We start from the raw sequence: 25425 nt of genomic DNA, 5'->3' as shown, positions 1-25425 counted from the left end.
CCCACAGTCACTGCTGCACCTCCGCTTTTGGCACCGCGCACGGCCGGCCAGCCACCGCCAGCCTGCCACAAGGTGCCCGTACGGCTGCTCCGCGCCGCACTGGGGCAGGAGGAATTCACTAATTACTCACGGCTCTTAATATGGCCCCTGAACGCTGCCAGAGTGGCGTGAAGGGCTCAGAGCAGGAGACACAACCTGCTCCATCGTGTCTTCTGTGTCAGCTTGCAACGAACTGAATGCAAAAAGGCTGTCTGAGCTGCGAACAGCGGAGCCCTTGGAAATTTAAAGGTGCAGAGCACAGAAAACAAAAGGCGAGGCGATCGCGCTGCTGAATATTCATCCCGGCGTCTGATCCTGTCAGGAGCAAATCCCGCACAGCTCCCGTGAAAACTGATGGGAGGGAACCTTGGTCTGAACCTCATCTTGGGCTCCAGCCCAAATCTGAGGGGGGAGGGCAAATTAGTCCTTAATGCACATATATCTTAGACTAAAACCTGATAAGGGAACTCTCCTATGTTAATTTACCTGAGTTATTTACTATACTGATTGCTGAAGGTACTCTGATTAGCGCATGAAATATTTCTATACCTTCAGTCTGATTAACCCATATCTGCAAAATAAATATTTGTCTCATTATAGTTATGCGATCGTGCAATCAAAGACCCTATCATAATGGGAAAGGGAGAGAGTATCCGTGTGGAAAATGCAGGGAATGGCGACACAGAGCGAGCGGGTTTGAGAGCTGGGAGATGAAAAGCAGGGGCATAGCTGGAGGGGGGAGGCTTAGTGGCCACAGCCTCCGCTGGAGGGGTTGAAATGCCAGGGAGGGCACGATTCTCCTCCCGTTTCACTGGTGCTAATTGGTTCTAACTCCGTTTGACTCAGCAGCGTTGTGCCAGTCCCAGCGAGAGGAGGGTCAGACCTTGGGAATCACAGGGGTGAGTCCCAGCAGGCTCCCAGCCTCCAGCTTTTTTGAAACAGAAGCAGGGAGTTCCCGGCAGCGCGGTGCGTGTGCCAGTCTCCCAGACGAGCTCTTAAAATAGCCCAGCACACCAGGCTGTGGCACCGGGGGAGAGCGCAGAGGATGAAGTGTTCAATCTTTCTGGCCCAGATCCGGGGAGAGGAGGGGTTGGCAGCTCCCTGCCCAAGGCGAAGATGGCTTAAAGTGCGGTCTGGGGAGGAGAGCACCCGGCACCCCGCAACCGGGTGGCTGGGAGCAGAGGAGCTGGCAGCCGGTGATGCCGGCGCTGTCATACGTGCTGGACATCCTCCCTCGGCGAGGGGAGCTGTAAGTCATCTGGAGGAGAGGATCCCCCCTCTGCTGTTACAGGGCTGTTTTGCATATGCTCCGTTAGGAAAAGAGAGGAGTTTTATTGTGGCTGTACAGAAGAGCTAAGTCAAGAGGTTGCTTTATGGCTCGCAGATCCCGGCGTAGAGAGGAAAGCGTCCCAGATGCAGCATATAGAAGCCTGGCAGCGTTGTGTAGCACTGCTGCATCGCAGAGTGGCTGCGAGCACTGCTCTGCAAAAGAGCTGAAGTCATTTTTCTTCTAAGGGCAGGGGGTAGTGGGGAGGAAATATGAAGGCAGCCCTGTTGCTAAGGAAATCTGCTCTTTGTATGGTTGTACATTTAGGTAATGCTAATGAAAGGCCATATAGTAGCGAGGTGCAGATGTCAGCACTGTGCACTCCTGGATATTTGATTAGCATTTCTTTGACTTTGCCTTCTCTAACAGAAATACCTGACTACATGGATATTAGGAAAATAAAATCCCCCTTCTCCTCTGCCAACAGCCCAACAGCACGCGTTATGCAGAGAAAGGAAAAGCCTTACCAAAATAAGACACTCCATAATGAATGTGTGTTTTTTTTCCTCCCCCCCCACACACCCTGGAGAGGATGAGAGCAAACATGTGATGAGAACAGAAATAGTCACATCACTTAATGCATTGCTGGACGGTACCCAGCCAGCACAGTGATGAACCTGGCGTAAGACCCGATCGCAGCAAACCAGCATAGCATCCTATTTAATGGCTGGTGGCCCACAGATGTTTTAAACCTCGAGACTGCATCTCTCAGAGGTTTCCCTTTCAACTCGAGCATCAGCCGACTGCTTTTCGAAGCAAAGGCTGCGGATGCCCTGTCCAAGGGACCCAGCGCATCCACAGATTAGCTGGTACGTGCGTACGTGCGTGGCGTCCGAGCCCAGATCCGGTGATCTGGCTTACGAAGTGGGAGAGAACCCGCGCTGCTGCTACAGGGCGCCGTGTCCTGCTCTCGAGCATCGCTGGAAGAATGAGTCAGCCGTTTTCCTTCGCGTGGGGGTCGAGTGGATGCCCCTGTCTGAGTGTCACTAATAAAAGCACCCAGAAATGTAACTGCTCTGTGCTGGCATGTCGTGCTTGTGACTGTCTTAAAGACCAGCTGCTCTGCGTGAGACTTCCAGAGAGCGAGAGTGCTTGAATGAAGCCCTTATATCTCTTTTTCTTTTGCTTTCTTTTTTTTTTTTTTTGCCACACAGTGCAACGTGGGCTCTGTTCCTCCTCGCCTTTTGCTCCTGCTCCCTGGGGCAGCCTGCTGTGTCTCAGAGGCACGAGGACTGAGTCCTCCCGGGAGCCCTCCAGCTCCTGTGAGGAATGGCCCCTCGGGGGCTAAATCCAGCAGCAGGGCCCCGAGGTGGCAGAGACGTCCCCGCAGCAACGCCAAGCATCTCTCCTCGATGACAGCAGTGCCTGGGACGGAGGTTTGAACGCTTTTTGGTGTGGCAGCCGGGGACACCTCCCTCCCTCCTGCCCTGCCAGCACCTGCCCCTCCCTCTTGCCGTTGTGCAACATCCCAAGGGCAATTACAGCAGCGCTTACGTGGAGGAGTGATATTGGGAAAGTATTTAGTCATTTTTAACTGTTCTGCTGGTGGCTCCCCTCCCTTAAGGTGGTTCCTATTTCTTCTCCCTCGCCCAGCAATGTTGTGGCAACTCTTTGCGGTAGCCCCCGGCCCAGTGACCCTTCTTGGGGCATCCTTGGGTACCGAGTGCTCCTCTTGGCAAGGGGGAGCCAATGTACCTGAGGAAAAGCCACATTCCCATCGGATCACTCTTTTCCTTTCCTTTCCTTTCCTTTCCCCGTCCCTCCCGTGCTTACTACAGTGATTTTAAATCTTCCGCACCTTGACAGTGATGTGGGGAGGGTGGTTTTAAAAACAAAAGTAAGAGGCAGGAGGATGTGGAGCTTCGCCTGCTCTCAGAGGCTTCTGGACGCTTCTCCATCTCCATCCCCTGAGTGATTTTCCCTGGGCCTAGTGTAAACAAGGCAATCCGTTACGGCAGTTTGAGCGTTACTCCACAAACACGCCGTCAGCCCCTGCCCCCACCGCAGGCTCTCTCCGCTCCTTCTCTTCCTGCCGCCGTGCCGCGCGGTGAGCGTTGGTGTGGCGCGGGGGTTATCGGGCACTCGTCCGCACGCAGGAGCGACCTCCGAGCACGGGCAGGTGAGGAAAGCTCCAGCGGGAACTGGAGTCGAGTCTGCAACAGCCCCATTGCTGCACTGCAGGGCTCACCCCGGTTCGGAGGGGCGATTGCAAAATTGAGGAGCGTTCAGGGAAGTTTAGGAACACTGATGTGCTCCCAAGGAGGGACATGGAAGAGTCTGGGTATTGTTTACCCTAGAAAGACGGTGAAAAGAAGAGGCCATGGTAAAAGAAGATAAGCTCACATGCATACAAGAACAACACTAAAAAATACATGATTAAGGTTACAAAGTCAGGCACTGAGCACGTAAGAAATCCCAGTATTAAAGACACCTGAGCGGCTTATGTCCGGCAGAGTGGCGTGCATTCATTAGGGCACAGTCTTAATTCTATGGCCACAAGCTATTTCTTCCGCAGGGGCTCTGCCTGAGGGAGTGTGTGGGATGGATGGAGCTCAGTTAAAAGCCTCTCAGGGTCCAGTGTGTGGCTGTTCCCCCACTATTTGATCTGCAACCCCAGTGCCTCGTTTGCTGTGCATCATGCAAATCCTGCTTGGAGAATTAAATTCTTCCTCCTGGACTATCCTAAAACACTAAGATTCCTCTCACCTCTTGCTTTCCCTTCCTTCCCGCTGTTCCTTCCACCTCCGTGCTGCTCGGTGGTTGGCAGTGGGGAGTAGCAGACCCCCCCCCCCCCCCCCCTCCAGCAATAACCCTTTTGGACCCCAGAGCAGGAGGGAATACACTCTGCAGCTCCAGGAGGGCTGATGCAAGTGCAGCCCACATGCTTCACACTGCCAGCATTTGATTTTTCCATCTGTTTTTTGTTTTGATTCAGTTAAAGGCAGAGAGGAGAGGTGGATTTTGGTGTGAACCTCCTGTCTGCCTGCATGCAGTGTGTGGGACAAAGGCAGCTTAGCGTGGAAAGCCCCAGAAGCACCCAGGAGTGGGCTGGGGGACTTAGCAGACATCGTTTCTTCTGAAGCTGCAGGAGAAGCGTAGATTTAGGAGAAGCAGCCTTGCAGCATGCTGTATGTATTCACCATCTGAGAGCCGAGCCAGCCAGAGCCTGGAGGGGACAGATGGAGGAATTAAGGACATCTCAGCTGGGCAGTAGGACCAAGGGATGCTTGCAGGGGAGCTGGCTCCCATACCTGAACCACTTTGGAGACAGGGCTGGGAGTTATCACAGCTTTTCTTTGCAAGAGAGCCCTCCACCGGAATAATGTGTTGTGGACATAAAAGGAGATCTGGAGAGGGAATATTTTCACCCTGGAAGCTGCTAAGGAACTTGCATTTAGCTGCTAGCAATCTGTTTCAAACTGGGTTTCTGTCCCAGGAAAGAGAAAGCAGAGCAATCTCGCTGCCCTGACCAACTGTAAATTATTTTCTGGCTTTGCTGGGGAAAAACAATGTGCTCTCAGTGAAAACCTCCCAGAAATCCAGGACATGGGTATTTTATATGTCAGCCCTTTACCACTTTGGAGAGAGCAGCTAAGGAAACCAGTCAAGTAGATCCCTGGACTTTTTATTTACCGGCAAATCAGTGGAGTGTCTGGTCAAGGATGGGGATGCTGCCTCCCTCCCTGAGCCGGGCAGGTCACGGTGACACGCGTGACTGCGGGAGAGAGGCCGAGAAACCGTTCCTGAGAGAAGAGATTTGAGAGGGATATGTGTAGCAGAGCACAAAACGCAAAAGCCATGTTGAAACTTTGAATTTAGATGCCTGCAGCAGCAAACTGAGGAGCTTTCCACGAGGACCGATAGATTTCCCGCCTCACAGCATTTGCTTAAAAAGTATTCATAAATATACCCACCACTACTAACCATCCTTTTCTGCTGGGAATTGCCATTAGCAGCTAAATTCAGCGTTTTACATATAAAAAGCACTGAGATTTAATTCTGTGTGATGCTTTCTTCAAAGTCCTTATAGAGGAGACAACTCCAAGCTGGATTTTGGCTAAGAGATACAGCGAGGTGTTGGGAAGCGGGGATTGTAACAATGCTCAACGTACAATCGCAGCACCCGGGGGGTGCACACGGTGTGGTCAAGACGAGATACCACGAAGGATGCTGTGCGATCCCCAAAGATGGACCCGTCACACCTCTGAGCTGCTGCAAATGGAAGCAGCCTCCATCGAGCGCGCACAAACAGCACTCACTGGGAGGCCAAAAATGGGCAGGTTTTCCTGGGTGCAACAAGAAGCACATCCCTGACACTAATTATCCCATCGCACTGCAAATCCCAGCTGCAGCACGGGGGCGCTGCATGAGGTGTTCAGCCTTTTGAACAGGGAGGGAAATTTCTGTTCCCTCGGCTGCTTTCTCAGAAGTACCTGGACTTGCCCAGTTGAGGTTGTATCTGTGCTGAAATGAGCCCGGAACGAAGGTCCCTGTGGAGTTGCTGGTTTGAAAGTGAGATGTAGCCTCGTGCTCTGGTCTGCGGAGGAGTTTCCAAACACAGGGAATTAGGATGGGATTTCAGTGGAAGCGGATTATCCCATTTCTCTCTTCTCTGAGCACATTTTTTCCTCCGAAGCAGCACATGACAGGCAGGGCAGCAGCCGAGGCGGCTGGTGGTGCAGCTCCCATGTGTGATGGAGGGGACTGAGCCCAGAGCTCCGGAGGGTTCCCTGCATTCCCGGTGTGGCTGGAGGAGGAGTGGGGATGGCGGGAGTGGGATGGAGGGGGAGCAGACAGCGGGCACGGAGCTGCGGTGCTGAACAGGCCGCACAAAGCGCTGTCAGAACAGCAGGGGCTCATGCTGGCGACGGCTGCAAATGGAGATGGAAAGGGCTGGAGAGGAAAGGACCCGACACAGCTGGTCCCCTTCGGCTTTGATCTCTAAAGCAGAGGGGTGTTGGCCACAGAGCAGGAGGGGGGAGGAAGGGGGATGACTCATAAAAATATTGGTGTTTCCATGAAGATGCAGTTACCTGAGGACAGGAAGGAGGAGGGAACTTCCCTGCAAACGTGGGGGGAGCTGGAAGAAAAAGTCCCATTTGTATAGAAATTGCCAGCCCACTTAGGAACACAAAGCTGTTTGCTTTGGAGCCAGCGGGTTGGTTATTTGCAGTGAGTTGCTGGTTGTGTGTAGAGCAGAAGGTGGTTTGTGTGCTTGTTGCTTCAGGGCAAAAAAAAAAAGATTAAAAAAAAAAGAAAGGAAGAGCTGATTTTCTTGGAGGCCTGTGTAGTAGAGACGTCTTTGGAAGAGGAAAGAGAGATCTTCTTGCTGCTGGGTGAGGGAGCGGGTCAAGGGGGACAGTCCAACCCTGGGAGGCTGGGGAGAAGTCAAGCGCACCCCAGGATCTTCATTCAGAGGCTCTGGCCACAGAAGGGCTGAGGTTTCACCTTCCTGACCACCGTGGGGTTTGTGCTGGGGAGAGGGTTGTGGTTTACTCACAGGCACGTAGGTTTGCTCTGTGTACCCGTCCCTTCCCCTCACAAGCTGAGAGAAGTGCCCTGTCTGGCCCAGGAGGACACGAGAAGGACGGGTGGACACGGCTGTTGCCTGCCCTGCACCAAAGCAAGCGCAAACTTTCTCTCACTCCTCCCTCCACAAGCCCTTGGGGGATTCCAGCTCACAGAAGCCTTATATGCAGCGTAGGACCAGCTCTTAATTTTTATCCTAGAGGCAAAAATCACTGGAAATAATGCTTCATCACTCTGAAGGTCCTGACACCACCCTTAACCACCACATCACGAACCTCCTGTCGCAATTGTGATCTGCGTATGTGTCGAATCTTGCCTCACAGATAAAAGCTGCTCCACAGGCACCTTTTGTACTAAAATACGGAGCCTTTAAAATGTGAAAGAAACAACAAAATGTAGGACGCCACACAAAGCTGACCCACTGGGGACTGGGGGGAAAAAAAAAAAAACGCAAGAAGGAGGGCTTGACACACAAAAATTGTTTTGTTAACAAAGCATCATTGTTCCACTCTGAATCGGTTTGACTGGAGTGGTAGAAACACCCCATCTGGAGACAGATGGAGAGTTTTCTGGCTAAAGAGACGGCGGGAGGAGGGACGGCTGACAACCCAGCAGATAGCATTGTCTGCTGCTACCTTGGCAATGGAGAGGAGAAAGGGCGGGTGGCAGATTAGGCGTCCCCTTTGCAACCCGCCCGTCTCGCCGGCTCCTTCTGCGCCCTGGGCCCCGCGCCCGGAGGGAGGTGTGCGCCCAGGTTGGCAGCTCGCACCCTGGGCTAATCCTCCCTCTCTTCTTGCAGGGCTGGTTGGGTGATCGTGGGGACTGGCGAGATGTCTGGGGAGGCTACGAGCAGGCACGTCCCCCCTCCAAGGTGCTTTCGGTGCATGCCGTGCCGGCAGAGCCCAGCGCGGTGAGGTGCTACTGTACCGCTTGTGTGCTGTGCCAGGGCTTTGTGTGATGGGGTTTTAGCAGCACTGGGGGACCAAAGTGGAAACGGCTTCCCCAAGTGAGCACAGAAGGCTTGTTCCTGCTCTCGCATCGGTTTTGCCACAAACTTCCAGGAGAGCAGGATTTGGGCTGCTGGGAGGATGCAGAGTGGGAACCAGCACGGTCAGAGCTTCAGAGAGTAAAACTGGTGACAGCAACAAGAGTTAATGCAACACCGAAACACCCCAGGGATGGGACATGCATGGGGGTGCTCAGGTGACCCGGCAGGTCTGCAGGACCCCTGAGGACCAGTGCTTTGGATTGCCCTGGCCACCTTGCTGAGGTTGGGAATGAGTGAGGGAAAATCTATGCTTGAACGCCTGGGGCCTCTTAGCTACAGCACGCACTAAACGTGAGATGGTTTATGGCAGCAGGCTCTGCTGGCACGGTGTCTGCTCTGCTCACCGAGAGCTCACCAACAGCCCCTGCTCCCTCTGCTGCCTTCCATGCCTGATGGGAAACTCTGGGGTGGGTTTTGCTCCTGCCAGAGCTTTGAGGGATCATATCCTGCCCACCCTATCTGAATTCCTGATTACTTGCTAATTGCTTGACACACTCTACTTGCAATGCAAGAGACAGGCTCACGTCATCCTCTGTGGTTTGCCAGGGGAGAGTGTGAACCTCTTTTTGACTTGCCTTGAAATAGATGAAAAAGAATAGAGCTTGATATGATTAATGTGAAAACTTCAGCTTGGTTTCCTGCCTTGGCATCTGGGCCTCGGTCGTCTTGGCATCACCGTGCCTCGTTTTTTGAGGATTGGGCACATGTGGGGGCATCTGAGAGCTGATGGTGCGAGCTGCAGTGGTCTGGGCGCTCCTTTGCAAGGCCTGTCCATAATCCCCAGCCGCTGGAGACATTGTGGGTTTGTGCAGCAGTCATGGAAGGATTCAGGTGGTTGCCTCGAGGCACTGCTGAGATAATACCTCAAGGGCTCCTATTCAAACCCACTGGGGCCTTTATATTTGCATGGTGGAAATCTATTCACATGCACCATGGCTTTTCACTGAGCCGAGATGAGCAAGCCAGCTCTCCCCACTCGGCTGCGGGCAGGCGGTCGCCCATGCAGAGGGGATCAGGGGACTGGCACGGCTTAGATACAGCCCTGCAAAAAAAGAAAAAAGTCATAAAGTAAAAGGCGGTTTTGGTTTTTAAGCCTCAGGGCTGCAGATGCAGCAGCACGACAGTGGCAAGGGGTGTCCTGCTGATGCTCTGATGTCCCCAGACCCATCCAGTGTGTGCCTGTGAGCTTGCAGAGGTGGATGCAGTGTTGGCTTCCCTGCCTGGCTCACCAGGTTTTCCTCCTGCATCACCTGCTCTGGGCCAGATCCTGTCTGGTCTGAGCAGTGCTGAGCTGGCCCAGAGGGACGTGGTGTGGGGAGGAGCGTGAGGGTGAGGGAAGGTCTGTGTCACATCGTGCTGTTCAGTGCACGAGGTCCCAAAGAGTTTGTACCTATCATGGCACAAGGGGTGACTTTGGGATGAAGGGAGGAGAAGTGAAGGGGGCTGCTGAGTGCAGCTGAACACACAGGATGGAGTAAAACAGATCAGATCTATTCACCTGAGCTCTTCTGCAAGGTGCTATGGATGCCCCAGAGGGAAGGGACCTGGACTTTGAAGAAGCGGGATGTTTGGACAGCCGGCCCCTGCTTTTGCAGCCATTTGCCAGCCCTGGGCTTCTGCGAACACCATCCCCACAGCCTGCCCTGAAAAAGCTTCATTTTGTCGTCTCTGATTTCAGGCCTGCTGCAGGCAGGGACCGCACCAGATGCACCGCGCTGGCAGGAGAGAGGAGGTGAGACAGGGCGGGCAGGTTTGCCTCATGCCAACTGCTGTCACGGCACAGCGCCTTTGACGTGGCTTTCGGTGCCAGGACGCCAGCCGGGGCGCAGACCCCTCCACCGGGCGCTGGCTGCCCTGGAAGGAGGAGACAGGGCTCAGATTGCTGGTGATGCACCAAAGCATCCACGAGCGAGGACTCTGATACATGCGCAGTGGCAGGTCAGGGTGCTGCTTGCTTTGCCCTCCCTCTTGGAAAGCAAAAGTATTTCCCTGGGGACCCACGTGCCTGCACCTCCTGCACCGTTCCATCCCCGCCGTCCCCATCCCGACTATCCTGGCATCTCGCTGCGTGGTGCTGGGCACGTGGTGTGAAGTCTTTCACCTTGCTTCCCCCCACGCAGAAAGGGGAGAAAAATCAGCGCGTGAGCTCTCCCGGGGAGCAGGGGGGATGAATTCACCTGGCTGAGAGGCGAGGGAATCGCTGGGTAAGAGATGCTGGAATAAATGCAGAGCGGATTAATCTGCAGTGACTTCGTTGCCACTAATCACTGGTGTAAAAACACCCGGGGAGGTCGGGTGCTTTCAGGTGGCGTTGCGCAGAGGCAGCGCTGCCTGCGCAGGCAGCAGCAGCCGGGTCGCTCCTCTCTCTGCCTCCCAAACGCCTCCCGCGCCGGGCTCTGTGAATCAGCATTTCTGCAGTCGAAATGAGACAGCGGGGAAAGGCGGGAGGCTGGCGGGGCGCGGGGAGCCTGGCGGGGAGGAGGATGGGGGGACCTCGTTAAAAAGGGGCAGCCTGTGAGTTGGGGGTGGTCTCATGCCACGGATCTGCAATCTGCTCCCTCTAGGTTTTTGCTCATTACCGCCGTACACCCCTCGTGCGCGGCGGCGAGGTAAACAAGCGCTGTGAGCAATGCCTCCCCTCCTCGCTCGTCCCCTCCCCGCTGTCGGCGACGGGGGAATGTGACAAGCTGGCACCGGGAGAAGGCATGAAAGTGATGTGATCCGCTGCGGCTCCTGAGCCGAGAACCTGGGGAGATCCAGTTACAGCAACGGGGTTAGAACAAAAGAGATTTGCCTCCGGGATCAATTCCTCTCCATTTTCCGGGCTGTGCACGTGCGTGTGCGTGCACGCGCCTAACAGCCTCCGTCTCCGGCGGTTAGTGCTGCCAGCTCTGCAGTACGAGCAGGCCCTTCTCCAAAGGGCTCCGATGCTCCGAAATGCTGCTTTTTCCCAAAACAGGGAGAGCAGGGTGATCCCCTGGGACAGGCCTAGAAATAGCAAGGCCAGGCCAAGCTTTGCAATGCTTGAAAACCAGGAGCAAAGCCGGGCGATTGGCGGTTGCCGGAGCTCCAGCCTTTGCTTTGCCAAGGGCCGACCCGATGCGGGGCTGAGCTCCGGGTCTGGTGCCGAGAGCTCTCGTGGTCCCCACTGATCGCTCCCCGCTCCCCAGGCGTTTCGAGGCGACACCTCCTCCCCTCCATCACAAGACTGGCCAGTGAGCAAAAACCTAACCCCTAAAAAGCCTTTTCTGCGATGTAATGGCTGTGCCAACACCACGTTAACCGAGACGCCTTTACCCGCAGCTGTGACAGGTCTGGGGGCACAGCGAGCGTTTCCCATGGGCTGCAGGACCGGCTCGAGGAATTAGTGGGGTCCCACACCCTGGGATGCTTGTTTTGAGGGGTATTGGTCTTATTTGGGGTTGGTTTTTTTTGGCATATTGCCTTCTCCCAAATGCCGCTGGGGATGAGCCGTAGAGAGCACAGATGTGCATCCCGAGCATACCACAACGAGGTTCCTGATTTAAGGACTGTGATTAACCTCTTTCCGACAGTTGCTAACCAGGTGCAGAACTGTAACAGGAAGAGGAGAAAGCTCAGTGAAAACAGCCAGTTTTCCTCCGTCACCTGGAAATGCACACGGATGCCATTTTCTGCCTGGAAATCAGGCAGGGTGTAGGATTTATAAAGGGCACAGGGACACGCTGTTTGTCTCAGCACTGCCCTGTAGCTCCTCTCCAGAGCCCATCTCCTCCTTTCCAGCTTGGGATCCTGCAAACAAGGCATCAATGCAGCGTGAATCCAGCTTAAGGCGTGCTGGTGTGGGGGATGATGGCCTGCGGAGCGTGCCCCAACTCAGGGCTGTGCATGCAGGGGGTGCTAACGAGAAACAAGGCAGAAAACCACCCTGGTTTTCCTGCCCTTCGTCTCATGAGTCTGAGCCGGAAGAGCACCATCCCTTGTGCAACAAAACCTGTGGCCTCTCCCAGGCATTCCTGCGTAGCATACGTGTGGGAGCCGTGACCTGCACGTGTGGCCATGTACGTGGATTTGCCCTGTCCAAGTTTCCGTGGGATCTTGCTCTTTGGAAAGCTGGGTATTGGGAGGAGAAAGTGGTTTTGCATGGTTAGGCATGAAAAGGGGGAGCCACTGCGGCTTGTGCTTTGCAGTCAAGGATTAAACCAGGAGCTGCCAAAATTGCTCATTTTCAGGAGATCTGGCATCGGTGGGACTCAGGGCCCCTCAGGACTGTCACTGGCCTCCCGGGTCTAGTTTTCGTGTGTGACACTCACAAGTTGTGTACCTCACCACAAATACCGCTCTGGCATCGCGGTCAGTTTTAGATCGACTTCGAAGTTGCCCACTGGCCAGCCAAGCGCTGCGGCGTCTGTGCGCGCATGTGCGCCTTGTTCTTTGGAGGGCCGGACTCTCTCCTGTTCCATCCACCAGCTGGGTGGTTTTAGGACACCCCCCCCATCATACCTCCTCCCCTTTCCACCTCCCCATCTCTTAACCGCTGCCAAATCCCTGTATTTTCCCCCAAAGAGGAGGCTGCAGGCTGTATTTCACACTGGGGCGTCCCCAGGCAGAGAACAGCGATCATTTTGCTCCAAACACTTTGCAGAGTCAAGAGCTGTCGTGTCCCTTGAGGGAACGGCAAGGAGAGAGCGGGACGGGGGACCGGGAAAGAGGGGAACCCCCAAAGCTGGTGAGTAGAAGATGGGCTTGGGAAATGTGAAGAGACAGAAAAATTTATTAAAAACAATTAATAGCTGCTACAACCAAGGATTTAAACTGAAACCAAAGCCTTAGGGAGGGAGGAAATGAAGTGGCTTACGATTGTTATTTTATTGCGTTATTTTTTTTTTTTTTTTAAATATGATATGCTAAATGCAAATAAGCATTCTTACCAAGCAGGAGAGGGAGGGGATGGAAGACATGCCGGGAAAAGTGAGTGGGATCTAGGTTTTGCATCGTTCGCTGAATTACTGGCAGGTCTTTTGTAACATCTGTTAAAAATAAAACAAACATTCATTTCCATTTCTCGCTGCCTGAGATGGCTTCTGCAAAAAAATTTCAACCTGTCCAGGAATTTGTCTTGAAAGTTGCCCTCCCTCTCCTCACGCCTCCTCTTCTCCAAGGGAGATTTCCTTCCTGGACTTCCCAGGGGCTCCATTAGCCCCACATTAAAGCCTTTTTACTTTGCTCTAAAACTCTCCATCGAAGTAAAAGGAATTCTAATAAACCGCTGGGAAGACTCTGCTATTCACTCTTTCCATGGAAACACGGCACTGCCTCGGAGCAGAGCTCCTCTCGACGGAGCCTGGGTCACGGCAGGAGGAGACCAAGGAGGGATGGAGAGATGGTTTCCATTATAAGAGACCTTTTGAGAGAAATAATCGCTGCTCTCCCACCAAGGAAAGCCTTCAAGACAACGGGGGCCTCGGCACACCACGGGAGCGGGACTGGCCTCGGAGAGGGTGACGGCATGAAGTGGTGATGTGCCGGGCGCTGAGAAACTCATTAAAACATCTGATTAACGGAAACGAAGGCACCTGGGACCGATTTCTCCTCTCTCGATGGGAGGGATGAGTCCAGGAGGGTGGATGGACCCGGTGCTGTGGGCGGAGGCTACGTGGGGAGCTTGGGGCTGGGGACATGGGGTGCGGAGAGGGTTGCGGGAGGACATCGGTGGCTCCTTGCCCAAGGCCATGCTGCACTGGCCAAACATCACACCAGGCAAATACATTTTTCGAGGCCAAAAAAAGCCTGTTTGCTCTCGGAAGGGGTTTCTGGCTGCTCCCTGGGTCCCAGGCGGGAGCCGGTCTGAGGAGGTCAGTGTGATGGACCCCTACCTAAAGTGACTGTGATATAATTAATTTTGAGCCTCCTTGCAGGCACAATTGTCCCGAGCGTTGCTGCTCTAACACCGCGCTGCAAGATGAAGGATTTTTTTTTTTTTAAGCATGAGGAAGCTCGTTAGAAATAGCCCGAAGGGCAAAGTTAGGAAATGAAAATCCATCGGATCCGCTCGGAGCTGGTGCGCAGAGCTTGATGAGAGTTGGGGCAGGGCTGCCTGCTCCCTGCCTGGGAGGAGCCGCGAGCGTGGGGTGTGTGGCACCAGGTGAGAGGTGTCACCTGGGCCAGGGGATGAGAGAGATCCATTGGGATCATCCAGAGCGGGGCTGGGGGGAACTCAGCCAGCAAGAGGGATAAGAGGAAGAGGAATGAGGAAGAGCTGGCTCAGAGCATCACCAGGGAGGTCTCAGGGACCCCGAGCCAGCGGAGCCCGGGCGCAAGGGGAAGCTGGTGGGGAAAAGCTCATTTTTCTCAGCACTGAGGAGGATGCCTTATCTTTGTAGGTCGCAGTGGCGAGACACTGAGGGAACCGGAGCGCCTTTGTTTTAGCAGCTCCAGAAATGACATTGCATTGAGTCATTATTTTTTAGCCCCCCCTGGGGCAGGAGTTGGTGGGGGTTATTTCCAGGGAAGCCTCCGACTTTGATCGGCAAGGTGAGCCCTGTTCTAGCAGCAGGGAGGATGGGAAGAGGCTTTTCAGTGCTGGTCGTGCTGGGTTTGCAGTAGCTCGGGGTGAGATCTGCTCTGCAGAGGCAGCCGGTGAACGCAAGGGACAAGAGGCCATATCTGCCCCCGTGGTGGGGGGCTGTGTGCCACGCACGGGGGTGCTCTGGAGCTGGATTTCATCAAGAGGATGGAAACTTTCCCATCCGCGCAACTGCGCAGCAGCATCCTCTATGAGCTCGGAGGCTTTAATGAGTAAAGTTAATTGCTGTGGTAGGCGATGGTGTCCCACCCAGCCGGTGGTCAGGCTGAGACAGACAAGGCCGTGTCATGCAGATGGAGGTGATGTGGGTGCTGGCACCTCAGAAGTGCCAAGAAGTCATGAAATCAGCCTTTGTGAAACCATAAATCGCAGTCGCAGAACTATAAAGCTACTGGAAAAATGACAATGTTTAATAAACAAAGGTTTGATGGCAATTTAATTTGCATATGGGGCTTTCGGGGGATTTGTGGTTTCCACCTTTCTTTTCACCATGGTGAGGTCAAGGTTTACGGAGAGCAGGGCAGAGGTTCTTCTGAAATCACAGGACTCCCGGAGGTGGGGATTCCAAGCGTATCAGAGCCTGGAAACGACCCGGATGGACCAGATTGCTGAATTTATGGGATTGTAGTCTAAGATTAACAAATCCTTTAGTCTTCCCTCAGTTGCAGAGGAGAAACTGGGGGTGATGTCCGTTGGGTATGTCCCACCTTGGCTTTACCAGGGCAGCAGGCGCAGCCCGTGGTGCCAAATGGTGGAGGAGCTCTTCCCTGTGAAGGGCAGAGGGGATCGGTGGTTATGGGGGATAAATCTGAGTCCCCAGAGAGCCGTGAGGTCCCGGCTCAGTTTACCATCCAGCAGAGAGGCACGTGTGAAGTTGGAGGTGGCCAGGAGCATGCTGTGGTGTATTAGCTATAAACAGCCAGGCTGGCGCTGGGATGGGAATGGGGATGGGGATGAGGATGAGGATGGGGAGAATGGGGACAGGGGAGATGAGAGCAAGCGGTCTGCTTTGGCAGATGCTGGGTCCCCTTACGAGGTTTGGTCTGTTTTGCAGCTTGATGCCTGCTATCTTGAGTAATTAACAGGGAAGAGAGAGGGCCTGGTTATCCATCCTTCAAGAGCAAGGGGTTGAATTGAAAGGCAGCACCTTGGAAGTGGATCAAATAGCTCTCCAGCCCCCCGCGTACGGCTCGGAAACTTGCTGCCGTGCTGCGTTATCAAGGTGAACAGCTTTAGTTCAATTAAAGAGAGGCTCAGAGCAGACTCGTGGGAGGAGGCAGGGCTGGGCATTTGCACCCTTCGGGCAGGAGTCAGCACGCACGGAGCTGCACGGCAGCGACCCCGGCCAGCCCACATGGGCGTCGCTGGCAGCAGGACGCGGGCATCCTGGTGTGCCAGGGCCACCAAAACCCTTCCTGGCGAGCATCACTATGCTTCCCTCTGCGAGGGGATCAGCTCGCCCTCCTCACCTCTGCGCCGGATTTTATTTACCCCTTAGAAAAAGCAGTGTGCGGGGGAGGATTGCTCTTTGTTACTGTCTCCCTTTCCTCCCCCCTCTTAAAATAAACCCCCCAAAAGCAATCGCTCCCAGTGATGAGCTACCATCAGCTCACTGTGCTCCTAAATCCCCGCAGATGCACGGCGCTGGGAGCCCGTGCGCCTGTATTTTTCCTGCCGGTCTCTGCCTGGGCTGCAGCTGGCTACGGCGCGGAGAAAGCTGCAGGTGTGATTTGTTCATTTGCCTCCACTCCCCCCCCCCCCCGCGCTGCCTCCCTCTTGCTTTCCTTCCCCGCTGCTGTGTGAGCCCACCTAGCTCATCCCACCCAGCTCATCGCGGCGGCGAGACCCTCATCCCACCCCATCCCACCCCACGCCAACTCTGACATCTCCCGGTGCAGCAGGGCTGGGATCACTGGGGGCTGGCATGTGTGTGTGTGTGTGTGTAGGGAGGGGAAGGGGGGGTTAATCTGATCCTACGAGGCTGGAAGAGGAAAAAAATCAAAACTATAAAGAAGGCATCAGCCTCCTCCTTTTCCCTCTCCCCCGCTCCAGAGGATTAAGCCTACAAAAAAAAAAAAAAAAAAAAAAAAATGTCTGCAGCTTTCTGTTGACCCTGCATGATGGCATTTTTGCGCTCTGTGTGCTGCCTCTGCTGATTGCTATTCCTGGCACAAACACACACACACGCGCACACACACACACACGCAGCCCCAGCACGGCTCACACGGGCACGGCGAGCCCACTCCAAAAAAAAAAAACAAAACCAAAAAACCCCAAAATACCCCCCTCCAAAATCCCCCCTCAACCATCCCCAAAACCAAACCGGTGCCGTTGCCCCTTGGCATCCCTGGCCACCCTGGTCTCTGCAGGGAGAGCCACCAGCACCCGCTGCCGCTCGCCCTCTCCTCCACCCCACTTCTCACCTCAGCTCCAGCGAGCACTTTCTGCCGGAGCCGCCCGCAGCCAGAGCCCTCCACCACTCCTACCGCTGGCATTACATTTTCAGGCTGGATGCTATAGGGCCGTTTCTAATTACCTTATATCCCCTAGTGGTCTATGAATAATGGTTAGTGAAGGAGCTCAGAAGGGCTGCTGAGAAGGGAAGGAAAAAAAAAAAAAAAGAGAAAAAAAAGGGAGAATTGTGCTATTTCTCACATTTTTTTTTCTAAGGATCTAATCTGGCTACTGTGCTCTGGAAGAGGAGGAGAGCGAGCCAGCAGGAGAGAGAGGAGAGAGCGAGGACCATCGCAGGTATTGTTGCAAGCTACATCTTTGTGCTTTTTTTTTTTTTTCCCTTTTTTCCCCCGTCTTTTTTTTTTTTTTTGCTTGAAGCCGCGGCAGAATTGGAGTGGCAAAGGCGGGGGGGGGGGGCGGGTAGGGGTGTGCGGACGGAGCTTTTTTCCAGATTTATTTTTCTCTTGTGCAACTCGTGTGCCGCTGCAATTGAATGGATGCACGGCGCCGGCATCGCGGAGTTTGGGGAGGGGGGGGGTGGTGTACGTACGTGTGTGTGTGTGTGTGTGTGTGTGTGTGTGTGTGTCCTATTTGCAGCAGCGGCGGAGGAAGGGGGGGTTGTTTTGCTGTTCTGGAAGTAATAAAGAAATTTGCAACCGGTCCAAAAATCCTCCTGACTTACCAATTGATGGGTGTCTGAACAAAGATACAGCTGAGACTTGGAATATTTGTGTGTGTAGGGGATGGATTCATTCTGCTTGTCCTGACTCCTACTTTTCCAAAGTTAAAATAATAGCGGGCACGGGGCTGCGAAAGCCTCTGCAGAGGGAAATCTTCCAGGGGAGGCTTATTTAATTCAGGAGTTATCGATGTGAATGGTTTTATACTTACAAAAGTTGCGGCGGTGCCGCGGTCGGGCGCCTGGCTATCCTTGCCGTTGTCTGCACGTGAGAACGCTGACTTGATGGATTTTCTTTCTTTTATTCGGTGGCTGGCGGGGCAGGAAAAAATGGATCTAGCAGATAACCCAAGGAATCGCGGGGTTTGCACATCTGCCTGCGCCTTTGGAAAGCCCCTCGGTGGGACTTTCACCTCCCGCTCCCTTTCTCCCACGGCAAATTTTGCCCCAAAATCCTCCGTTGACATTAATAAACAAACAAACCAGGGAATAACGGAGGAGCCCGGTGAGGGGGCTCGGAGCCTGCTGCTGAGGAGGGGGGGGTGTGTGCTTTTGTTTTAAATAACGAAACAGTGATGATTGAAAACATATGAATAGGATGCAATGCAGAGCGGGTGTGTTACGGGGGGGGGAAGAGCTGGAAAACTGCTTATACGACAGAAGCAGAGCTTGAATGAGTGTGGTGAGATGAAAGGAGAGGGGTCCGTCGCTCACCCGGCTGTGGGGCTGCAGTGGGGGGGCGATTCCCAAAGGCAGAGGGATGATCTTGGGGTGGGGAAACTGGTGGGGGAAAAAAAAAAAAAAGCCGGAGTGAAGTATGTGATTATATCCCATCCAACTTTGCCGGCTGCTGTGTTAATGGAGCTAATTGTACTCAAAAATAATAAAATCAGAGGAAAATACGTCTGTGCGTGGAGGGGGGAGATGTGGGGGGAGCAGAAGTGGTTCCCGAAACCCCGTCGGTCCCCCAAAAGTGCTGCTGAGGTGGGTGATATCGAGGCGGTATCCAAACGTGGCCGGATTGTGTTTATTTGGGCGGAAATAAAGATCGAGCAACTGCCCCGAGGAGGGCTGTAATCCCCCGGGGAATGGCTCCGAAACCACGCCGGTGCTGCCCTTCGCTGCCTGCCCTGCCTGGCCTTGCTTTTGTGTTTGTTTGCTTCCAAGGAGGGGGGGAAGAAGGGAGCCGGGGGGGGCGTGAAGGCGGGGAGAAGCCGTGAGGGCGGAGAGCCGATTTAAATTGGACTTAATGGATTCCCAGGGCAGCTCTTTTAGATGAAAGTCAAAATAAGAGCCAAAGTGAATCTCAGCAGACCTGTCTGTTGCATTAGAGATGCAGCCTTCCTCTCCCTCCCTCCCTTTATTCTTTAAAAGAGAGGGGGAAAAAAGTGTTATCCGTACAGAAGACGGCGTGGAGTTTCTCGTTCCTATAATGAGAGCTCTAATTGAAGAACTTGCAGCCTCTTGGGAGAGTCTTTACTGATCGCTGCTTTTGTTATTCATGCCGCGCTCTGTTTTCTGGGGTTTTTTGGGGGGGCTGGCACAAGTCTGGCTGCACCAGGGTCGGGGTGCGATGCTGTGTCCCCCTTAAGCCGGCTCTGTGGGCTGCTGGCAGGTAAGACCCCCTGATCTCCCCCCCTGGGGGGGCTGTGCCGGGCTCCCCCGGGGAGGTTGGGTGGCTGCTGCTGGCTGTGCCGTGTTTGAGGAGGAGATGTGTGGCTAAAACCCCCCCGGGAGCTGGCGGGATGAGACGCTGCAGTCTGGCCGCGGGTGCCTCTTGTCCTCGCAGGACCCCCCGGGCTGCGGGATGGATCCTGCCGGCGGTGAGGGTGCAAAGCAGGGCTTGTGCCTCCTGCCTGGGCTTGCTGCAATAGTGAGGAACCCTGCGGGGTGCTGTGGGGTGCCACAAGCCCGCTCGGTGCAGAAGGCACAATGCAGTCCTGTTGTCACCTTTCTCCTGGCCCACGGGGGTCCAGGGTGGCTCTCTGCAGCCAGAGTGTCACTTGGAGGGGACCAGCATCGTGCCAAAGCCACATGGATCCTCTGCCTGCCCAGGGAGCGGAGTGGGACATGGCCACCGAGCCGGCAGGGTCTGTGCCGGGCAGGAGAGGTGAGGTTCCCCCCTCTCCTGCTTTTTTCATTGCCCAGCAATTCAGGACAGGGACAGGCAGGGGGACTGGCAGTTGGGGTTTCCCCCCACTCTCCCTCCCAGGCCCCCTTGGATGGCCAGTGTTTCTGTGACCACAGGGAGCTGGTGGCTGTCCCCAAGCCCTGTGTCCCCACGTGGTCCCATGGCGATGCTGTGCATGGCAGCAGGCTGGTTTGACACAGCTGAAAGCTCCTGGGGGACAGGTCTCTATTGTCCCCATGTCCCTCTCCCACCCTTGGTCACCTTTTGCAGCTACACTTGAGCTCTACATGGACAAAAACAAGAGCCACGAGCCTTGGGGATGCTCTCCGTGGCGTGTGGTGGCTGCAGGGCTGAGTCTGGCTGGGGAAGAGGATGTGTGAGCAGGACGGGGCTCCACCAGCCCATGGGTTTAGCACGGAGGCAAAGCAGTTAACCTGGACATCTGATCTCCCCGAGAACTGTGTATTGACCCTGACAGCGATGCATCAGGAGCAACAGACTCTCCATCATCGATCCCTCTCCTCCCATCACCAGGTGTCGACACTGACGGTCGTGGAGCCCGCTTTAATTTCAGGCCTCTGGCTCCAGCGCATAACGCTTAACCGAGGTCCCAAGGTGCCACCGGGCTTTGCAAACACCTCCATGGGCAGGTTGCCATCCCCATTTTGCGGCAGAGATGGCACTTGCCAGGGGTGGCCGGCTGAGCTGAGGATGGGGCTCATGGATGACCCAGGAGCCCTGGCTCCCAGGGCCATCGGGCAAGGTGGCCTCCTGAGGTGGCATCGCAGCCTTTGGTGGGGCACCTGGAGGGAGGCACCTGGAGCTCCTGCTTTGCCGACCTGTGCTAGGAAAACCCTCTGGTCTGGTCCCCCCGTGTCGTCGGTGCCGAGCAGCAGAGGATGCACCTGGATTGGGGAGTCCCAGTCCTTCTGCAGCCTTTGCCGGGTGACTTCGTCCAGCCAGGATGCCTCTTGCCCTCCCCGCCTCCGAAACGGCCACGGCTAAATCTAATGGGCACGTGGTCATGTGTGTGTGCCGCCCCACGGAGACCTGGTGGGTAGTGTGGTGTTTTTCTTGAGTGCCTTGATTTTGGGCATGATGAAGCCGCTGGCGGGGGCTGGCTGGCACGCCGCCTCTCCTCCTTCCCAGCATCTTGAGATTTCCGAGACGCACGCAGCCAAGCTGAGACTGAAAAAGCTGTTTGTGGTTCAAGAGCATCTCCTTGACGGAGGAGAGAGGAAGGCTATTCATTCTTCCCTTTCTTTTGGAGCTAACTGAGCTCCCCTCACCGGTGCAGGGGCTCTTCCCGCCCCCCCCTGCAAGGGAACGTTAAAAGCCAGGGGCAGCGGATATCTTGACACCCCGTCAATCTGAGCCTTTTACAGCAGCAGTCTCTGAAGGCTGGCACTCTGCTGCACAGAAGAAAACAAGTGAGAAGAGGGGGGGAGGCGAGAGCAAGCCTTTGCAGCCAGCAATCGATAATTGTAGTGTCAGTCACTGCCTAGGAAGTTCCCGCATCCCCACTGTCGCTGGCGGGGGGGCAGGAGGGGAGGCGAGAGCTCGGCTCTGCCCCACGCAGCAGCGGGCATGGGGCAGGGAGTGATCGTGGAGGGCGAGAGCCCAGCCCCGAGCAGGAGCCTCCCGCTGCATTACTCACCACTTGATGTAGCTTGAACCTTTCAACTCCCTCCCCTTGGGGATGGAGCAGGCTGGGCAGAAGGTGTCGACGGAAAACACTCTGCTTTCTTAGGTTCTAGGGGTTTTTTTTTCCGCTTTCCTTCTTTTTTTTCCTTCCCCATCCCACTCTGTGTGCATTTTGGGCTCTAATATTCTCCAAAAAATAGAAAAGAAACCCAAAAAGTCCCCAGTCTGGTTCCCCCTCATATGTGTCTCCGTCTTAGCAAATGCTGAGGCAAAAGATCAAGGAATTCTTCCTTTTGTGCAGCTTTCAAGACCAAAGATGCGCCGGTGAAAAGGGGACCCTCAGAGTACCAGGCACACACAAGTGTTAAAGGAGAGGCTTCCCTTTTGTCTCCAAGGCAATCAGCCGGCGAAGGGATCCACAAATTAATTAAAAATTGCTCTGTCTTGATTGAGTTATTCCTGCTCACATCCCACCTGCCTATCAAAAGACTGGGAATGGCAGAAGGAAATTCCTGTTTCTTTCCCAAACAGCTTGGACACACACTATGGACTGTCTCGCTCACCTTTTATCCCAGGCAGCAAAGGAAATAAAAAAAGGAAAGGCTGGCGCGGTATCCAAAGAGATCTCTCCCAGAGGATGCGTCCCTCTCCTGCGCTAACAAATGCTGCGGTATTTGGACGATTCGGAAGAAGAATGAACAGATTTACATGTCATGCATGGGCCAAATCGTGGTTGTAACTCCATGAAGTTGATGGAGATCCATTGGAGATTAATTTGGCCCAAGGTCTGGCGCTTGCTCCGCGGGGAATAGGCTGGATCTCTGCCTTGGTTGAAACAAGAGGTATTCAAATGGGTTTGTTGTGGCTGCACTATGCCCAAGTGGTAGAGCTGAGCAAAAATCCCAACTGGTTGTATCCCTTGTGCCAAAGCGCCATAAATACGCCTCAATCTGTCAAGTTGTGCATGATCTCTACTGCATTTACCACCGAGAACATTTTAAGGGGGTAGATTTATACGTAGGGGCTGTACAGAAGTCTCCCCGTGTGTTTTGCTAAGAGGCTTGAACTCCATCCCAGCGTCCTAACACGGGCAATCCTTTCTCCCCTCCTATTTATGGGATTTCCACCCAAACCGAGCCTGTGCCAGGACTGAGCTCAGCCCTAGCCCAAGCGAGCCCGGCTCCCCGTCGCTGGCTGGGCTTGTGCCCGTGCAGGGTTTGGGCTCTGTTCTGGTTTAGGGGAGCATCATCAGTCAGTGCCTCCGAACTGGATTCGGGGTTTGGTTTGCTGCTTTGCAGTCAGACCTTGCTTCCTCCGCTTTATTGTCATCTCCGCTCTTAGTCACCGCTCGATGCCTCACCAGGGGACACCGCTCCTGCTGCATTTATGGCAGCCACTAAAATCGGTGTTCGGTGCTTGTGCTCCGACGGGGAGGGACACTGAGTGTCAGGGAGGCTCTGCCCAGCTCCGTTATGGTCCTTGACGTCGCGTGGGGTGTGCAGGGGAGCTGCAGGGCAGGTCGGCCACCGGATGGGTCCCCCTGTGCTGGGGACGGACCTCTGGCTCCGCTGGGTCCCATCCGGCTCATGCTGGGAGGGGATACAGGAGCAGCGCTGGAAAGGAGCGGCACCGGCCGCGTTCTCAGGTGGAGATGGCCGGCGCGTAAATGAAAATTAGATGCTCGATAAAGTAGGAAAGAATAATTAAAAACGTTCACGGCTGCTGGCTCGCAAAGGCGTGGGCACTCACTGATCCAGCGAGGCACAGCCACCCCCCAACCCCCCCCCAAACATCACGTCCTTCAGCTTGGCTGTCGCTGGGTAAACCCCCCGCACCGCCTCGTCCTGTAATAACGTGTCCTTCACTACGCCTGTCGCTATATGATCTATAGAACAGGGCTGGCCTGTTCATACCACTGCCTTTCACCAGGCCGGCGACTGGATTCTCCGGAGGAGACTCTAGTCCTATCATAGCATGTCCTTCACCGTGACTGCTGCTGCACGAGAGGCACGGCGGCGCGGGGCTCTAATACCTTGTAATTCACTGTGACTGCTGTGGCAGGACCTGCACCGTGCTGCGCTGCGGCAGCCCTTCAGCCCCTTTGGCTTTTGCATCTGCTCTCTGGCTTCGGAGCAAGGGCTGGGTGGGAGGGAATGTGTGGTGTGGGGACCTTGGAGGTGACCTGGCCTTGGAGCCTGCTCCCTGGATCCTGGCGGATGTGGGGAGGGTGTTGAGCATCCCTGGAGCACGGCCCCATCCTGCTGCCTGGGTGGTTTTGCAGGGTGAGGTCTCCATGGGGAGGGGGTGCTGGGGGCCAGACCCTGTCTGGGTAGGGAAGAAATCCCCATCTGAGTGCTCCAGGGTGAGAAATGGCCCTCAGATACACGAAAAGCATCTTCCCTCTGGGTGGTTCTCGGGCAGCGTAATAAATGTCAAAAGCCCAGCACACACAAAGGAGAAGGGGACGTTTGGCTACCGAGCGCGTTTGTTCTAGGAGCTGATTTACTTTGAAGACCTAAAGGGTTCTCTAATGCTTCTCTCTTTGCCGGTTAACCCTGTTCCTTTGCCAGTTAAATAGAAATGCGGCCGCCGTCAATAAAGCCCTTCTGGAGGCTCCGCCGTGGACATTTGCCATGCCGTTCTCTTCCCCGCGGAGGTGCCGCACCAGACATCGCTCCTTCTTCCACCGATCTGGTTTAGCTCCTCCGTCAGCAGAAGGCAGCTGTACCCGTGAGCTTTGGCTGCAGTGATAAAGCCAGGGACCCCATGAGGGGCGAGGCTTTGCCGGCCGGGCGATGGAGATCGCCAGTGCTCACCGCTTCCCCTCCGTGCGCAGAGGAGCCGGCAGCCGCGGCACCGCGGTGGTGCACGGCACGGGGTGTGGGCGACCGCGGCTCAGCCAGGAACCGGATTCGGGGCTGTTGCTTTGCGTTGTTGGTTTTTCTTTGCAGGGGAGGTGATGCAAAGCCACGCCGGGAGGCTGGAGCCTGCAGGAAGAGTGAGGATGAAGGAGAATATCCTTGGAGGGCTCCCAGGCTGGGAGAAGGGCACATTTGGTGGGCAAGGGGGCAGATTTTTGGAGCCAGTGCTTCCCCTGCAGCCTGATGGTTGGCGGCGAGCAGTGGTGTGCAGCTTTGCTGGAGGAGCCGGCAGCTTGCCGACGGGAGCCAGCGCTCTGGTTTTCCGAAAGACGGGGGTTGGCATCTCCCATTTCACTCCCGTGCAAATCGGCAGCAACGCCGCTGCTTCTGCTTGGACTGGGGAAGGAGAAATTTGGCCCGGTGGCTTCTCTTCCTCCTGCTTCCCCCAGCAGCCTGGGCTACATATCTGCAAACAGCTGTAAGAAGAGCAGAGATCATTAGCTGGAAGGATCAGATGAGATAGTTTCTTAAAAGGATTGTCTGATTTCTCTATTGATCAGCCTGATTTAAAAGGGGGAGTTGGGTCAGAGGGCATAAATTATCATTGAAGGAGGGGTGAAGGCCTCAAAGGCTGTGCTGCACTTAGCTGCAGTGCTGAGGAATGTGTCTCTTGGTAGGGACGTGCATAGCTGAGCGCCGTGGCTGCCGGCCAAGTTGGGTCTCCTCTACGCTGAACTGGGAACCGAGTCAAGGGAAGTGCATTTAAACTTGGTTAAAGAGCCTCTCTTTGCCAAACTGGTTTCTGCAGCCCCCGCCCAGTATTGCAGGAGTGGGTGTTTGGGGTCATAGGGGGAAGGGGTGCAGCATGTGGCCCCGTGTGAAGTTTGGGGTGCGGTGATGGGTCGGGGGAGCTGCGGGGTCCTGCTGGCTGTGAGCTCCCTCCCTCTCGGGAGAGGATGCTCTCACCCTGCAGAGACCTGCGACCTCTCCCTGGCTTTCCCCAGGCTCCCTGTGTGGTCTCCAGCGAGATGTTGAACCACGGGAGGTTTCTGCCTCCCTGGCTATAAAATGAAGCTAATCTGCAACCTGAGGTTGCTGCTTTCCCCGTTCTTGTGATCACTGCCTGAGGCTCCCACATCTCCTGCTGC

At 55.0% G+C, this 25425-nt stretch overlaps 1 protein-coding gene across 3 annotated transcripts in view; it reads left to right on the top strand.

Annotated features, from left to right (window-relative positions):
• RAI1 (retinoic acid induced 1) overlaps window positions 1-25425 on the top strand; it is a 79163-nt gene that overhangs the window by 18585 nt on the left and 35153 nt on the right. The window contains exon 2 of one of the 3 annotated variants that reach the window (XM_074840415.1): window positions 17179-17259. The exons of 1 other annotated variant lie outside the window; for it this stretch is intronic. The gene's annotated coding sequence lies outside the window, so the exon portion shown is untranslated. Of the gene's footprint in view, window positions 1-16465; window positions 17260-25425 lie in introns of those variants that run through there. One more of the 3 variants, XM_074840416.1, reaches the window with a different exon arrangement.

This window comes from Strix aluco, chromosome 15 (genome assembly GCF_031877795.1).
Source record: "Strix aluco isolate bStrAlu1 chromosome 15, bStrAlu1.hap1, whole genome shotgun sequence".
Taxonomy (NCBI): Eukaryota; Metazoa; Chordata; class Aves; order Strigiformes; family Strigidae; genus Strix; species Strix aluco.
The sequence above is the reverse complement of the archived record's forward strand: the minus strand, read 5'-3'. Positions and strand labels throughout refer to the sequence as shown.